Source organism: Cervus canadensis, chromosome 29 (genome assembly GCF_019320065.1).
Source record: "Cervus canadensis isolate Bull #8, Minnesota chromosome 29, ASM1932006v1, whole genome shotgun sequence".
NCBI classification, from domain to species: Eukaryota; Metazoa; Chordata; class Mammalia; order Artiodactyla; family Cervidae; genus Cervus; species Cervus canadensis.
This window is the reverse complement of record NC_057414.1, coordinates 13,959,475-13,975,657: the sequence shown is the minus strand read 5'-3', so window position 1 is coordinate 13,975,657 and position 16,183 is coordinate 13,959,475. Positions and strand designations below refer to the sequence as shown.

The 16,183-nt window shown below is 42.0% G+C and overlaps 1 protein-coding gene and 1 pseudogene across 17 annotated transcripts in view; both read right to left on the bottom strand.

Annotated features, from left to right (window-relative positions):
- The window catches only part of FAT3 (FAT atypical cadherin 3), a 761,607-nt gene that overhangs the window by 507,105 nt on the left and 238,319 nt on the right, over positions 1 to 16,183 (bottom strand). The window lies entirely within an intron of this gene.
- On the bottom strand, positions 1,945 to 5,799 carry LOC122430939 (annotated as a pseudogene). Its single transcript, XR_006266412.1, has one exon. The product of XR_006266412.1 is annotated as a septin-2-like (transcript).

Sequence of the window (16,183 nt, the reverse complement as noted above, 5' to 3'; positions counted from 1 at the left end):
TTATAAATAGCTGAACTAGAGCATTATTTCTTGAATAAGCTTTTTTGTGTTGCTAATTAAGAGTAGGCATTGATATATATTTGCTAAATAATAACAAAAGTTAACACTTACTGAGTATTTATTGGGATACAGGTATCCTTCCATCATGCAGGGTAGGTAATTTCAAGATCCCAAACTAAGGAATGGAGCCAGGGTTTAGATCCTAGCTCCGTTTAGGTCATCTCACTCGAGAATTCATGATTTGTACCAGCAGTCGGTTAACAGAATTTGTGCTGAATAGTAGCCCCAATGAAAAACGCCACACTCACAAAATGAATTTCTTTCCACCCAAACTCACACCATATTCCCAAGCTGGCAGAAGCAAACTGTCAATGTTTGCCTCGATTTGATTTCCCAGATCACTGCCTACAGGAAGCCATGCTTCAGTCTGGAAAACATCAGCCCATGAATTAACAACATAATTACCGCATGATATCAGCCGACGCTGCACAGTAGTGAACAGGTGTCCTGGTAGAGTAAGATTAATGAAGTGACTGCAGCAGGAGCTTGTCAGAGCCACAATTTCTGGCAACAGAGAGAGTCATCATGTTGAAACTGCAGGGCCTGGATAAACTGAAATTAGACTCAGAGAATTATCTTGACTCTCCCAGCCTAAGTTCAAACCACTCCCTGATTTTTAGAAAATAAATGTTATAACCGTCACATTAACAGAAAGGAAGAAAGTATTTTAACACTCTAGTGTCAAAGATACTCAGAGATGTGCCCCAAAGCACATTCTCGTGTAGTAGTTGGTCTACAGCCACCCTAACTCAGCTTCCATTCAGATCCTGGGAGGTTGTGCATTTCTGAATGAAGAGCACACGTGGATCCCATGTTCTGGGACAGCCTGAGCTCCAGCGCTGAACAAAACTCACCGTGGTGGAAGATCGGTCAGAATTCCCTACCCTGACTAAGCCTTAGGTTTCTTATCTATACAATGAAGCAATGAATAGACCGGTAACAATTAAAAGAGATAATGACTATTAATAGGGCTTGGCCCACGGAAAACAGAAAGAAAGCTTGTCTATGACTATTATCAGCTATTTTCTAATAAATACACGTACACATACTTGCTGAAATTATACTGCATTTGAAATTTTTCTAGCCCTCAAAGACCAGAACAACATTCCAGCAAAATACCTTTCTTTAAAATTGCACATCCAACTGTCTGTCAGGCTTCCAACATACTCAAGGGCCTACCCTAAGTAAAATTAAATGTTATCCTGACAAGGTTAAATGAGGTTTATGGATGTCTTCCTGCTGATTTTCATTAACTCATGAAGATTTACCCAATCATGCTCCCTCTCCGTTGGGAAAACTTGATACTGGAGCTGAATGCAACTGAAACAATCAAAGAAATAGAAAATGTGTGCCTACAGGTCTCTTATCAACTGATCCACATTCCAGATGAGTGGATGGGAGTCAAGGAGAACTGGTCACACAGAACTCCTGGAAACAAGCTCAGGAAGACTGCCCACCGAGGCCACGTTGGGAAGGACCCACATCATGCAGAACAGTGGCCACCGGTCACGTGCGCTCCTGAGTGGTGATGTGGAGATGTCTGAACCACAGAATGTGTAAGTGCAAAACACGCTGTGGATGTTGAAGACTGAGTAGGAAAAAATGGTAAAAGTGTACGGTACCTTTAACAGGATACTTTAGTATAACTTTGATATTTTTAATATTAATATAACTAGTAGGTTAATAAGTGAAGTGAAAGTGTTAGTCGTTCAGTCGTCTCTGACTCTTTGTTACCCCATGGACTGTAGTCCACCAGGCTCCTCTGTCCACGGAATTCTCCAGACAAGAATGCTGGAGTGGGTTGCCATTTCCTTTTCTAGGGGGTCTTTCCAACCCAGGGATCGAACCCAGATCTCCTGAGTTGCAGGCAGATTCTTTGCTGTCTGAGTCATCAAGGAAGCCCCATAGGTTAGTAGAATCTATTATTAAAATTATTTTTACCTGAGTTCTTTTGGTTTTTTTTGTCCATTTAACTAGAAAACTAAAAATCACATAGTGTGGCTGTCTATCTACTGGATCTACTGTCTATCTATTGGGTAGTGCTGATTCAGACCATGAGGTTCACAAGTCATACATGGTGTACAACATTTTGTTTCCCTTAAATGGGTGATCATTTGATGGTTTATCAGACAGTTAATATGTGTTACAGTGAAATAAAATTGGGATAGGCAATAAAATAATATCCTGGACAAGAGTCCTGGTCAATAAATGTTAGCTATTTATGTATAATTCTTATGTTGAATAAGCAAAAGTGAGTTGAATAAGTTGAAAAGTAAAAGTGTAAGCTGAAATAAGAAAAAGTTCTTTGGTGCAAGATTTCTCTGAGCCACTGCTCTACTTGATATGAAATTTGATACTCAAAAAATATATGTAGCTAGTGTTTTTCAGACTCATTTGCTCACATGTCATTTTTATCCTTTTTTTTCTTTTTGAGTGCCTTAAGGGACCTTTTTTTTTAATGTTTTGGGAAATGACTCTAGTCTTTATTTGGACTGCAAAGAGACAAAAAAGATGAATCTTCCATTTAGAACCAGAGAACCTGAAATTTGATTAGCACAATTAAAAAATCCAAAGAAAGTGGAAACAACATTTTGCCTGGCCTAACGTACACAGTACCCTGTGGTACATGATAAATAATTAATTTATAGCATTTATTTTTATTAGTGAACAGTATGCAAAGCAGCATTTGAGCAATGATTTGTCTTACTCTGACTGATTCACTGAGCCCAGGCTCTAAGGATATCTTTTGATTAATTTCCTAACGTTCACATCTTCTCAAAGCTGACTTATTCTGGGTGAGAAGACAGCTAATGAGCAGTGATGTGAGTGGTAGTGGGTAGAGATCAACAATAAAACAAGGACATCAATTTAAGGTTACCACAGTGGATGTTTGTAGGGAAGTTATCACCTGCCCTCTTGTTAGCTATTTCCATCAAAGAACTAATATGCGCTTGTCTCCTTAGCATTAACTGAATCAGTGTACAGGTCATTACAGCTCCGCCCCTGTGGGTGCTTGTTCCCATCATAGCACTACAGCAACTTTACATGCTTTTTAGAAAATCTCTTCTCTGCTGTAATCTTTTTTTTTTTTAATATCTAAACAATAGTGCTTTATTGGTAAAAGGTTAGTTTCAATGGACACAAAATTGCTGTGTAAAATAAGTTTTCAAAATACACTTTTATAGGTAAAGTTTTTATCTCTTAGTAAAAAAGTGATTATCTATGAGCAAAGGTATTTAGATTGGGTCAGCAAAACAAAAGGGGATTTGAAAATGTAGGCCCACCCACACCCATGCATCCATTAGGTGGCAGCTGGCCCTAAGTAGACTGCATTGGGCTTACTATGTCTACCGCTTTCCAGTACTGCCACCCCGCCCCCTTTTTAAAAAAACAGCTTTTACTAGCATAGTTGATAAATGCCAAAATAACCCAAATAACTGGCCCTGCATGGAGGTACCCTAAGGTCATGGAACACTTCTTGGAGAAAACTGTACAGTGCACCTAAACCTATAGCTCTTGAGCACTCAAAATCAGTCAACAGTGCAAGGGCGGTCGGGAGAACACCAGATGGTCTTCTGCAGTGCACCTGGCCAGCTGTCACCATCTCCCTTCCTTCCTGGGTGTCCTCAGCCCTGGAGCTCAGCGCTTCTCCACGTCACCATCTCCCTTCCTTCCTGGGTGTCTTCAGCCCTGGAGCTCAGCGCTTCTCCACGTCACCATCTCCCTTCCTTCCTGGGTGTCCTCAGCCCTGGAGCTCAGCGCTTCTCCACATCACCATCTCCCTTCCTTCTCCCTCACCCCTAACAGCCTGTTTGTAAAAAAGCTATTGAAGTATAAACATGTATCTAATTAGATTTCTTTTTGTTTGGTAAACAGATAATGTGCAGATAAATTAACAGTATGGAATTATAGCAGCAAAACCGGTTTTGGATGTTGTGCTCAAACAAAAGTAAGGCAGGGAAGCAGGTGCCATGGTTTGGTGAGAAATGGACTCATACCCAGACAGCTCATCCTTCTGTGTTCATGTCTCTACTGCTCAGGAACATTCTCAGAAATCTGAATGTTCTGGAAGTAAATCATGATTAGTCGGTTAGGCCAGTCAAACCAAATCCAGCTACTAACTATACGTGCTGACTGGTCCCTGGGAACCAATTCTAGTGTTAGTGGTTACTTAAAGTGGAAGAAGAAGGAAAATGGACAGTTTACCTCACAAAATATAAAGTATAACATCACAATGAAATGTAAATGTTAAGGTACTTCATACAAAATAACACATCAAAAGTTAAAAAAAAATTAAATTCTCAGGCACAGGCACTGTGAAATGTGGACAGGGCACCCCTCCAACAGTCTTGCAAACACGCAGCTGTGTTACTCACGGGAATGTTTATCTTGCAAAGTGCTTCCTCACACATGGTGCCCATGGACCTTGCCATCACCATCGCTGCCCTGCAGCTGTAGCTGCACTTGATCACATGCAGTGATCATCTCTCGCATGTGGTGGAGCTCAGCTTCCTTTTCCAGCAAAATCTGGTCTTTATTCATGTCCTCATCTTCCACTTTTCTGCCACCTCTCTTGAGCCTCTCTGATCAGAAATTCTCATAGTGAAGGTCCTGGGTCACCTCTTGGAGATCCTGCATGTGAGTGAGGAGCATCGTCCTCAGCTTTAATAAGTCCTTGTACTCCACGTTCTCCACCTCCAGGACGCCCCAAGGGTAGAGGTGGCCTCTGACCTCCTTGCCTTTGGCTTCAACCAGCTGACTGGATCCAACCACAGAGAAAGGGATGCTGGCCTTGAGAAGTCTAGTCTGCTCTTTAAAATCTTCATTTTCACCGGACTCTGCATCAGGAAAGTGGTAGATTCTGATGTCATGTTCCTCAATTTCATCCAGAATCCTTTTCTTCAGGTGCTCCCGCTCCTTCAGTGTGAGCGTGTAGCCTTTCTCAATGACAGGCGCAGTATTCACCTTGCTGTGTATCACCTTCACAAACGCAACATCCAATGGCGGAAGTCTGTGTCTGAAGGGGGAAATGAAGTAAAAGCAGCAGTGAACCCTGTTACCGACGATGCACCTCTGTTCAGACCACTCTCATCCTGCAGGCGCTGTTCAAACTGCCATCGATGTGGGAGATGACTGTTTTAAAGCAGTCCCTGCCGTTGACGGCGTCCCTGAGGCCTGGTTTGTCCACCATGGTCAGACGCAGTGTGACCCCTCACTCTTCAGTTTCAACAGTCAAAGCCTCAATTTGGACAGTTCTTGAAATTTTCTCTGTGGCTCCAGGTAAGACTCTTTCTGGGTAGAGGTCAGTCAGCAAAATGAGGCTTATGAGCATCGATTTCTCAAGACCCAATTCTCCGACCACCACTAGTGTGAATTCAAAACCTTTTTTCACTGATCCTCTTCAGTTTCAACAGTCAAAGCCTCAATTTGGACAGTTCTTGAAATTTTCTATGTGGCTTCAGGTAAGATTCTTTCTGGGTAGAGGTCAGTCAGCAAAATGAGGCTTATGAGCATCGATTTCTCAAGACCCAATTCACCGACCACCACTAGTGTGAATTCAAAACCTTTTTTCACTGATTTTCAATGAACTTGATTTGGGAAGATTTGCAAATCCAACATATCCAGGAGTTTCTGGATTTATAAACAGAGTTGGTTGTTCCTTAAGACATCTTTAGCGAAGTTTCATCAATCGCGGACTCACCAGTGAATTAAGACCGACTGACCGCTTGCAGCACACCCACCCAGCGCCCACCCTTGGCTGTAACCTTTACTAACCACCGCTCCTGAGTTACTGATCAACCCGTCCTCAGTGGCAAAGATGTCTATGATGCTCTTCACAAAGACTAAGGACTTTCATTGATTTCTATCTGCCTCATGGTAGAGACTCCTAGGGGGCTTCCCAAGTGGCACCAGTGGGAAAGAATCCGCCTGCAGGAGACAGAAGAGAGGAGGGTCATCCCTGAGTTGGGAAGATCCCCCAGAGATGGAAATGGCAACCCGGTCCACTGTTTTTGCCGGAAAATCCCATGGACAGAGGAACCTGGTGAGCTACAGTGCATGGGGCCACAGTGAGTCAGACAGACTGAGTGACCAAGCAGTAGGAGCAGAGACTACTAGTGCCTTGATCGTTTCCTTGAAGGTGTGTGTTTCACTGTAAAACCCGTGTTCTTCCAGCTGGAAGGGTATCCTACTGACAGAGATGATCCCTTGCATACATTTTGACATCAGTTCCAACCTTGTGAAATAAAAGACCAGAATGAGTCTGGAGGAAGCACACGCTGTTTACAAGAGCTCAGCCACAGAGAGTGTGTACAGATAGAGCCCTAGCGCACATCGGCTGAGACCACACCCACAGTCTGCCCAGACAGACAGAACCACATCCTAGTGGACTGTTCTCCTTCCCCCTCTCTCATCTATCCATCAGCCTAACTAGCTATATACTTTTAAAGACAATTGCTGAGAAAATAGTGCTATAAAGAGTCAGAGTTGTTTGGAGAAATGTTTAAAAAGACATACGTTCAAAATATTCCCTGGTCGTTTTTCACTTGTGACCAACTCATACTAGGCATTTTCACAGCTTAGGGAAAGAAAAGACACATAAACAATTGCTGGGGTCTCAAAGTTTTTGTTGCAAAAAGTTAATGTAGCCTCCAGCTAACTTTTTTCCTCCCCTATAAAGAAGTATTTTTTTAAGTTCTCGCCCCTGTTCATTAATTTGGTTCCCAATCATTCACACCCCTCTGTTTCATATGATGGATGCTACCAAGAAAATAAAAGGAAAATGCATTATTAAATTTCAGAGAAGTATCTACATGCATGTGATAAGGAACATCCAAATACCACCACGCTCACATAACTAATGCTTACTTCCCCTCATTCAAAAAGAGCTGCTTCTTGCCTCCTTTAATGTCTTTCATAAATTTGTTCTCCAGGGAAGGCTGGCTGCTGTTAATTATGCATATCAACTCCCGCTGTGCCAGAGGAAACTTAATTATTCTAATTTTCAAGGTCATAGAAATATCCAAAGGTGCCAGTTTGACAATCCAAAGAATACCCGAGCTCTAGGGAATCAGAAGCAGGGCTTGCTGTGGAAGGCTGGTTACACCCTTATCCACAGAACGGTGCAGGAGGTTCGCTAGCTTCCCAACCTGAGTTAAATTGTTCAGGACAAGCTCCCCCCGAGTGACCGGCCAATGACCCTGGCCATAAATAGGAAACATTTCTTTGCAACGTGCAGGGAGGGCAGTTTTCTTTCTAGGGTCCTTCAAAGCTGTAACTTCTTTCAGACAGGCAAGAGTTTACCTTTGTAAAACCACTTCAACCTTCTTGCTTAACCACTGAAGTTTCAGCCATGAAGACAGAAATGAGAGGAAGAAAGGAAATGCTCTGCAGAATTTCAAATAAAAGCTGTTCTACAGTTTCTGGGAAAAAGTAACTCCAGAGTAAATTTCCAGAAACTGACCAGCAAGAATCAGGATCCTGTTTTAAACTGTCCTGATTTCTTGAGGAATCCTTAACCAGAAGCCCAAGATTACAGGATCTTCAATATTGTAATTAAAAGGTGAGTTTCTAAACAATGCACATCTATCGGATAATAATATTTCAAGGGAACATAATATAAAAAATGAACACGCTCTCAATTTAGCAAAGGATATTTTAAGCTCCTTAAAATTACTAAGAGGTAGGCACTAGTGATAAAGAACCTCCCTGCCAATGCAAGAGACATAAGAGACCTGGGTTCAATTTCTGGGTCAGGCGATCCCCTGGAGGAGGGCATGACAATGCATTCCAGTATTCTTGCCTGGAGAATCCCATGGACAGTGGAGCCTGGCGGGCTATAGTCCATGGGGTCGCAAAGTGTTGGACACGTCTGAAGCAACTTAGCTCACATGCATGTAAGCAGAACTCTGGGGATTTCATGGCTTCTGAAATATAACTTCTTATTCACTGGAAGTAGATTCTAAATTCCCATGTCCAGCTCTGCTTATAAGATTTACCTTTTTCCTCCTATTTTCCAAGTCTTGCTGCTGCTAATTGCTTCCAGCCCTGTGTGGTTCATAAACCCTTTCAGTACCCAGAGGCTGTGATACTTTGTTTCCTCCAGGGCCTTTATCTAGCTCATTCATAAAGATCTTCCAGGAAGCCTCATAGTGGAAATTGCACCCATAAATCCCTCCACCACCACCCACTGCTCCCCACAAAGCCCCAGGGAAGCTGAGCTCTGACCATGAACACAATTTGAGAGCAAGTTCTCACCCCTGCAGGATATTGTGTAAGCTGTCCTTAAAGAAGATGCCATTCAGCTGTCTAATGCCAAAAGTTTAAAAAATGTAATTCAACATGTTAATAGTAATCACCATGATAATCACATGTGAAAGAATGGAATTTGAAACAACAACAACAAAACAACGTTTCAAAACATTTAATGGCTCCTCAGCTGGCCTGTCAAAGCTGAGAACATCAGGTCAGGCAGGAGGTATACAGATGGTTATCACAGTCCATTGGTGCTAGGGTAGCATTCCTCTCTGGCTAAGGAGTTGGTATTGTTGGGCAAGAGATGGCATGGGGAAGGAAAAAAAAGTGAAATTGTTAGTTGCTCAGTTGTGTCCGACTCTTTCAGACCCAAAGGACTATAACACACCAGGCTCCTCTGTGTGTGGAATTTACCGGGCAGGAATACTAGAGTGTGTAGTCATTCTCTTCTTCAGGGCATCTTCCCAACCCAGGGATCGAACCTGGGTCTCCTGCATTGCAGGCAGATTCTTTACTGTCTGGCCACTAGGGAAGCCCATGGGGAAGAAAACTGTGGTCTAAAAGCAAATTTCTCAGACGTGGGATTTGGTGTACCAGATCAGTCAGTTTGGAGAGGAAGAAGTCTAGTGGCCAGGAGAACTTCATGAGAAGAAAGTGAGTGACCCATATGATGGAAGACAAGCCCACTAGAGCTTGCAACAGAGAGTTAACAACAAAAGCAGAGGCAGCGAAATCAAAGGAGAAAAGACTGGCCTATTCTTCTTGGACAGTTTATGTAAAACTATGCTTTGGATTCTAAAGGATGAATGACCTTTTACAGCTCTTTTCTATGTCAAGATTCCAATTTTTCCATGTGGAGAAAATCTCTGACTCAGCCTAAGGTGGGAGAGTGAAAGGATTGTATTGAAATTTCAGCTTCACTGCTAAGGAGCGGTTGAAGCCTTTTGCAAGTTACTGAGTTTCTCTGTGCCTCGGTTTTGGTTTTGTCATCTGAACTTGACCCCACACTGTTTTCACGGGGACATATTTTCCCAAAACATGCTCCTATGGCCCCTCTCCAACACTTGACTCATTCCGTTCATCTCCAGTTGGAGTGAATCGTGTTAAAGCACACTGGGGAGCAAATGAGACACACTCCATTCAGCTCTACACTTTTCCTCCTGAAACTGAGCTGTCCACAGAGAGGCCCACTGCAACTGCCCCTCCCAGGCCCTGGATGCCGCTGGGGTCAGGGGACCAGGTGAAGAAGCTTCCACTGCGCTTGGGACCGGCATGTTCAAGTCCTGATTCTGGGATTCATTCTTGGAAAGCTCATTTGGCTCTGACAGTAACCTACATCGGCCAACTTAGCATCTCTACAATAAAGATAATATCCTGGCCTCCATCTTTGCTCTTTTATTTCCCAAACTGTTCAGAATTCAGGCTGAGAGGGGCAGTGATCTTTCCTGGTCTCTCTCAGGTATCCCCACCAATCTTCAGGCTAGAGATCAGGATGCTGTGAGGAGTAAATGAGGAGGCATCTGAAACCACCTACCACAAAGCCCCATTCAGAGTCACATTTCACAAAAAGTTGGCTGAATTAGGATCTTGTATCCTCTTGCTGAACTGTTCACCTCCATGCCAACAGGCCAGCCAGCCACAAGGATCTCCAGACTCAACACTAGGCTGGAACCTGCCTAGCCACATGCTGCCCTTGGGAACTACCTGGGCAGCAAAATCTGATCTTTGTAGTGTATCTTAGAGCAAGAGCACAAAAAACTTAACAGAATTCAGAGATCAGTGGCTCTAAGTTGAGTTTGAAAGTGAAAGTGTTAGTCGCTCAGTCCTGTCCAACTCTTTGTGACCCCATTGACTGTAGCCCGCCAGGCTCCGGGTCCATGGAATCCTCCAGGCAAGAATACTGGAGTGGGTAGCCATTCCCTTCTCCAGGGGATCTTCCGATCCAGGGATCAAACCCGGGTCTCCCACACTGCAGGCAAGTTCTTCACCGTCTAAGCCGCCAGGAGAGCCCACAAAGTGGGCTTGGTGAGAAGTCAAATCCCAGAGACGGAATGAAAAGTGCTGGGAAGGAGGAAGCGTGAAAGCGCAGTCCTATTTCTGCAGCACGCTCCCAGCAGGCAACACCGACAATAAATTAAGGGCGGGGAGGGAGTCCAGCCCCACCAAACACTCCAGCTGTGGTTGAAGGAATCTATCACAGAGAATGAGAAGAGAAATTGGAATCCTGAGCAAACACATCTGCTAAAAACTAATTCATGTTCTAATCTCAGAAATGTGTGGATGCGTAATTTCTGTTCTGCCTGAAATTATGTTCTGTACTGCCCAGGTCTATCAGAGTGCAGACTTTACATCTTAATGATTAGTTAGAATGATGAACCATTCTTAATATAAAAAGTAACTGTCTCCATGACTTTAATTTAATAACAGAACAGGCTCAGGACTTATCGTTCATAATGCTATGCATTTTTCTGCTCCTAGAAAACAAGAAACCTTCAAGAGTCACCTCTTAAGTGGAAAGGCACATAAATCCAGGTGCAATCATGGAAAAAAGAGGGGAAGGAAAACTTGGCAAGAGCAAAACTGACCATTCAGCCCTCTATAGGTAGGTAGATTACAAAAGCTAACATTTACTGAATGTAAAAAGCTTGCTTTTTGCCATATATTTTCCAAGCACTTTCATAAATTAAATTCCTTAATTTTCACAACAAACTTTGAAGGTAGGTGCTATTTTTACCCCCACTTTACAATTAAGGGAATCGGCCACAGTAAAGCAAAAAGACTTGCTCAAGGTCATATAACGAGTGTACAGCTGAGACAAGGAGCCAAACCCAGGCCATCTGGCCCCAGAATGAGTTTGTTCAGCCACCCACAAGCCCTCCCTCTAGCTCTAGAATGAGCTTTTAAAACTCCAAGCAGATGTGAACCTCATTCTGAATCCTGCCTACCTGTCAGTGTGTTTGCAAGATTACATCCAGCCTCCACCCTCTATAAAGGTACGAGTGCTCTAGGCAGGCCTGTCTTCCCCGCCCACTGCTCAAGAGATCAGCCTCGGATGAAAGGAGCCACTCTAGTTCTTTTCTTTCCACTCCTCCTTCCAGAAATGCTTCCGCATCCCTGACTACGGGTCCTGGCTCACAGTGGATGGACATGCTTATATGAAGACACCTGTTGTGGCAACACACACAGGGAAACCTTGCCCAGATTCAGCAAAAGAAGTGTGTTGTCTATTTCCAAATAAGACCAGGGAAACTTCACTCTGTGCCTTGTCCTCCTAGGACTATATAAAAGTGTTACCTTGCTCTGTACAATTACTGTATGTCAGAGTGGCCTCAAAGGAATTTTTGTTATAATATTGTTCAGCTGTTACCGGGCATTCAGTGGGCCAGGCTGGGACATCTGGAAGAGCCCCACCTTAATTTTGTCATTTAATCTCCACCTGCAGGTAAATATTGTCCTCACTTTACAGAAAAGAAAACCAAGATTTGGGGGCGTTCAAAGCCTTCCCCAAAATGACTCAGAGAGTGAATAACAGAAAAAGAGTATTAATCCAAGTCAGCCTGATGCTGAAATATGTGCTCTAAACTACCAATATATATATACATATATTATATTATATATATATGTATTAGATATAAATGTATATTTTGTGTGTGTATGGAATTTCTAGCTAGAGAATATGTGAATAACAAGTATTAGGCTACATTTAATCAACATTTATTTGCTACAAATTTCTTCTGCAGTATGTCGACCTGTGTAAATTTAGAGATGGGTTTTAGAGAGGATAGTCAACCTCAAAAAGTTTGTAATTTCAGTGATTTTAAAAGATAGGAGGTGCTGAAAACATGAAGACATAAGATTGCAAATCCAGATGCATCACTCCAAGGACTTTTACTTTGATGACTACCTGGAACTATTCAAAACTACACAAAATGTCTTTACGTAAGTGAAAATTTGAATATAAAAATATATGCTCCACTTGCAATGATTAAAATAAAACAACAGCAGGTTGAAGACTAAAAGATAGTAGGCAAAACAAAAATAGTTTTCATATTAGGATGGGACTATGAATATAGCTTATGGACATATGGATATCTTTATAATTTAATACATAAGAATTATTATAAACACACATTATATTCAAGAAAATCATGGTGTATTAGTTTTTCGTAAGTGAAAATAAGAGAACTGTGTAGAGGCACCCCTTACTCTAAAAATATTTATTGTGTAATTTCTGGTCTTTGATTGGGAAGCATGTTTGAAATCTGATACTGGTTGGGAAACTTAATCCAAAATCAGTTAAAATTAAATATAAAAGAGACTGAGAAAAGGGCTCATGGAGGAGTCGATGGGTAAGCTTAGGGCCAGTAGAAGGTGTAACTGTTAAGAGTGTACATAGGCTCCGGAGCCGAATTGCCTCTGCCACTTCCCAGCTGCAGGACTTAGGGTGATTGATGTAACTCCTCTCTCCTAGCCTTAATGACCTCACCTGTAAAATGGATATAACAGCACATCACACAGGTTGTTTTAAGATGATGAACATAAGTATTTATCATTCAAGATACAAGTCAGTTATTATTTTGACACAGACTTTCACTTGCCATAGACTTTTTCTTTTTTTCTTACAACCTGATCTTGTTTGGCTGTGGAGCAATAACTTTGTGTCAAGGAAATGTTGCATGCATGTATGACTATACATAATAGGTAAATTTCCCAAAGAGGTTGATTAGTGTATTCATAAGGAGGGATGATTAGCAAACAAATGGATTAGAAATTCAATTTACACTTCAGTTGTGAAAGACATAATTTGTTAGCATCAGACCTTTTGCCCTAACAGCACATTTGAGAAAGAGAAAATACTGATTAACCTCAGGTCATTACCACAAAACACCAAACTGCAAAATTCCATTCCGGTATGACCTAAATCAAATCCCTTACGATTATACAGTGGAAGTGACAAATAGATTCAATGGATTAGATCTGATACAGTGCCTGATGAACTATGGATAAAGGTTTGTGACATTGTACAGGAGGCAGTGATCAAGACCATCTCCAAGAAAAAGAAATGCAAAAAGGCAAAATGGTTGTCTGAGGAGGCCTTACAAATAGCTGAGAAAAAAGAGAAGTGAAAGGCAAAAGAGAAGAGGAATGATATACCCATTTGAATGTAGAGTTCTAAAGAATAGCAAGGAGAGATAAGAAAGTCTTCCTTAGTGATCAGTGCAAAGAAATAAGAGAAAAATAATAGAATGGGAAAGTCCAGAGATCTCTTCAAGAAAATTAGAAATACCAAGGGAACATTTCATGCAAACATGGGCACAATAAAGGACAGAAATGGTATGGACCTAACAGAAGCAGAAGATATTAAGAAGAGGTGGCAAGAATACACAGAAGAACTGTACCAAAAAGATCTTCGTGACCCAGATAACCACAGTGGTGTGATCACTCACCTAGAGCCAGACATCCTGGAGTGTGAAGTCAAGTGGGCCTTAGGAAGCATCACTCCCAATGTCCTTAACACTTTCATCTTTGGACTGTCTAATAATGGAAAAGGTCATGGGGAAACAATCACAGAACAGAAACCTGAATAGGTTCCTTTGGTGGTGGAATTAGGTGTACCTTTTCCTTGCTGAAGACAATACATGCATAATACATATATACACATACACATGTGCTATGCTGTGCTGAGTCACTCAGTTGTGTCCGACTCTTTGTGACCCCATGGACTGTAGCCCGCCAGGCTCCTCTGTCGATGGGGATTCTCCAGGCCAGAATACTGGAGTGGGTTGCCATTCCCTCCTCCAGGGGATCTTCCCAACCCAGGAATCAAACCTGGGTCTCCTGCACTGAAGGCAGATTCTTTACCAGCTGAGCTACCGGTGAAGTCCATACATACACACATACCTAGGAATAAATATTCAGCCATTCTTAATCTAAAATATCATCAGAATCACTCATAGACAGTCTCAAACACAAACTCATGCCCCATCTCCTAGAACTCCCAGATTCATAAATCAAAATTTCTGTGAATCTCTATTTTTAAACAGATATTCAAATGATTGGAAGGATCAGCCACGTTGGACTATTACTGGGTCCTGTGGGATGGCGTCCTTTACTCTGAGTAACAAGCTTCATAACCCAGACCCTGGATGTAAGATTTGTCATCCCTCCTGAAAGGAACCAGCTGGGAATGAATCTGGGGGCAGACAGTGTAAATGGTGATTCTCAACCTAAACTGTATCAGAATCTTTGGGGAAGTCTTTGCAAAACACAACCACTGAGATCCTGTCCCCTGCAATTCTGACTCTGTTGTTCTGGGATGATACCCTGAGCATCAATTAAGAAAAAAATTCTAATGTGATTCTAAAACACAGCCAGTTTTGAGAGCTACTGATTTGAAATAGTACTCTAGTTACTAGGGCTGCTATAACAAAGTACCCTAGGCTGGGTGGCTTAAACAACACATTTTATTTTCTCACAACAGATTTTATTTCCAGAGGCAAAGAAGTCTAAGATTAAGGCGACAGCACTGTTGGTTTCTTGGGAAGCCCCTCTCCTGGGCTTGTAGATGACATTCTCCTTGCATCTTCACATTGTCTTCCCACAGTATATGTCTATGTATAAATTTCTCATTTTTTATAAAGTCATCAGTCAGATTGCATTAGGGACCATCCTAACAGTCTTGTTTTAATTTGATTAGTCCTTTAGAGACTCAATCTCCAAATACAGTCACATTCTGAAATACCAGAAGTTAGGACTTCGATATATAAGTACAATTCAGCTAATAAACAATTTGTGACTTGAATTTTATTGTGTGTTATCAAAGTGACAGAACCTTTTCCTTGAAAGACAGAAGCCACTGAGCTACCTGGGAAGTCCTTCAATTCTTCAGTGACCATTAATTTCCCCACAAAGCAACTTTGAGAAAGGAAGCGTGTGTGCATTGACTCCTGCCAAAATCAGGGGTCCTAAGCATTCTTATATGATGTCTGTGAAACTGACTCATCCATTCTTAAAGATCACTGTGCTTCTGTGAAAGTAATATAAGCCATATACTGCATTATTTTCCCCAAGAATAGTCCTTTAACATCATTAAAATATTTTTCTTCTTCAGAACCTAGTGGATATTTCCTGCTTTGACTGACCTGAACCTGAATTAACTGTTTCATTCATTCTTTGAATGGCACAGTTTTTATTATATTTCCTTATCAAATGTTTCATTGTAGCATTCACTCTGTGAAGAACCCTAGTTCAAGTCTTTTTACAAACAGATTAGCTCACATTGTAAACACCACACTGTAACTGTAGAGCTAGGAATGTTGGATAGAAAAAAAATGTCAGCCTTTGAGTCAGAAGTTTAAGCTCTAGCTTTGTTACTTAAGCTATGTAACACACAGAAAACAACGTCACACCAGAATCAGTTTCTTCACTTGTGACATCAACTATCTCACTAACTCACTTTGTAAATTATGAAAGAATAAACTACTTGAGGGCTTCCCTGGTGGCTTAGATGGTAAAGAACCCGCCTGCAATGCGGGAGACCTGAGTTTGATCCCTGGGTTGGAAAGATCCCCTGGAGGAGGGCATGGCAACCCACTCCAGTACTCTTGCCTGGAGAATCCCATGGACAGAGGAGCCTGGTGGGCTACGGTCCATGGGGTCGCAGAGAGTCAGACACGACTGAACGACTAACACACTTTCAAAGTACTAGAAGGACAGTATCATGATCTTTTTCTCTTCTTCCTCATCCTTCCCTTCTTCTTAATTTCTTATTCACCTTCTCACTATCCCGTTTTTCTTGTTAATATCATTATAAGCCTACCACCAACAGCGTGGCAGTCTGGAACCAGGAACTGACAGAGAACGCTGAGAA